Source organism: Penaeus monodon, chromosome 13 (assembly GCF_015228065.2).
Source record: "Penaeus monodon isolate SGIC_2016 chromosome 13, NSTDA_Pmon_1, whole genome shotgun sequence".
Classification (NCBI taxonomy): domain Eukaryota; kingdom Metazoa; phylum Arthropoda; class Malacostraca; order Decapoda; family Penaeidae; genus Penaeus; species Penaeus monodon.
In genome coordinates, this window is record NC_051398.1 from 480662 (window position 1) to 483161 (window position 2500).

Here is a 2500-nt window from a genome sequence, read left to right on the forward strand (position 1 = left end):
CAAGGATACGTGATACATGATGAGAAACACATAAACATACATTCAATTCCAAAAAAAAAAAAAAATACGGTCGTACCATCAAATTCAAATTCAAAAAATAAGGGAAATATATAAATAAAGTTCGATGAAATACGAAAAAAATATGAAAAAGTTAACCCCACGCCCTAAAAAAAACGAAAATATTTGCGTCCATACCTTTGAAAATTACCCCGTATTAAAAAAAAGAAAACGTCCGTACTTAAAAAAATATATATATTACGATCATAATACTTAAAAAAAAACGCCCGTACCTTAAAGAAAATAATAATAACAAAATGAATAAATAGATAAATAAATAAATGATAAAAATAACACTAAAAGATATATAAAATACGTCCGTACCTTTAAAAAAATAATAACAAAATAAATAAATAAATAAATAATGAAAATAACACTAAAAGATATATAAAATACGTCCGTACCTTCTGAAGGCTGAAGAAGTGGCAGGAGAATCTCCAAACCTTCGTGACTGGCACTCGCATACGCAGCCTGAGTCAGTCGGTCTAAGACTGTGCCTAGTTCCTCTTCCCAGCCTGCTAAGACTGCACTAGCCTGTTGACGATGTGAAATTAATATATCGAGCATTTTATGGTTTGGGTGTGGCTGTTTGTAAAAAGTGGTGAAGAAATGAATATCAGAAATAAATATAAGGAGAGAGATAGCGAGAAGAAAATTGAGAGAGAGAGAGAGAGAGAGTTTGAGAAAGAGAAAGAGAGAGAGAGAGAGAGAGAGAGAGAGAGGCAGATACACAGACAGACAGATAAGGAAAGAGACAGACAGACAAATAAAGAGAGAAAGGAAGAGAGACTGACACACAGACAAACAAAGAGATAGAGAGACAGAGAGAGACACGAAAATCGTCTAAAACAACGGTTTTAGAGTCCATGAACCCAAAAATAATGTTCATTATTACTATTATTATTTGATTTACTTAAAATTATGTCAATCAGTGCGAGTGCACACACAAATCGCCGCATGCGAGTGCGTGGGTGCATCCATTACAAACGCATCGCCCGCGCGCGTGTGTGAGCGCGTGCGCTAATTTACATAATTTTAAGTAAATCAAACCTAGATACGGTAGTGGGTGAGTCTATCGTAGATGCGATGGTGGGTTGGGAACCACCAACAATGATTGCCTAAACAACTACTCCCCTGGGGAGGGATCAACTGCCCCAGTATAAAAACCTAATCGACTACATGATGTCCGCAGGGCGCTAAGTGGTTCGTCAAACACCGTGCCCGCGGGGACCTGGACACGCCAATTGGAGGTTAGCGCGGGATATCCAGCTTCTTGGCAGTGGGGCTAAAATGCATCCTGCCTCTCAAGTAAGAGTGGGAGGTGGGTGATAAAGCGTCGCCCGTCACACGGATCAACAAGGGGCGCATCCCCCAGGGCAGAACTGAGTATACCTCTTCCATTAGTCAGAATCCGCCAGGTCACTAGGACGGGATATCTCCCACCCCCGGCCCTGCGGTTCGAACATTTTTGTACTAACAATCAAAAGAAAACAAGACTTAAGTGGACAAGGGAAGAGTATAATGAAGTAATGTACTGCTTTGCCATGCACTCGAGAAACCTGCTGCAAAAGTTATATGCATGTTTTTGTTGGTGATCCATTGCCTCAAACTTCAATCACCCTAAGTCGCTGGTAGTGACCCGGTGTTTGATTTTAATTAGTAGATCTAAAGAAAGAAAAAAAAAACAATAATAATAATAAATAGCAAGGTCATAAACAAAGTGGCGAAGGATGGTGGAGAGGTCCACGGCTGCTCAAACATGAGCATACCGTTATTGATTGAAACAAAGAAAACAGAATGTTAATCGGAAAAAATCGTCTTTATTATTATCGAGGATAAAATGACAGGTAATGATAATTTCTATTTTGTAATTCCTATATTTAAAAACAATATTTACTTAAGTTTTGTAAAATAAGGCATAAAAAGGGCAGATCACCACAGAATTACTTAGAAATGCACTTATAAAATTAATGATGCTGCACCATGTATTATCGACGTAAATTACTATTACTGGAATAATCTACTTACAATCTACAAAACCATTCTACTTAAAACATATTCACAAATCATCGCTATTATGGAGTGTACCTAATAATAATAATAATAATAATAATAAAAATAATAATCGCTTTCTATTATTTTATTATTTTAGATAGCTAAATAGAAATTAAACTAAAGATAAAAAATCAAAATAAACCAGAATAAAAAAAAAAAAAAAAATATATATATATATATATATATATATATATATATATATATATATATAACATATAAAAATATAGTTATAAGACTCCACTTCTCGAGTCCTCCATCATAAGATCATCATTGTGCCCTATTAGGCACATCATTCTTAGAGCCTGGGGATGACTTATAGAGAAAGTAATTCCTCCATAGAGACGCAAACCACTTCAAGATAGGGTTCTTTTACATTTCTGACAAATTG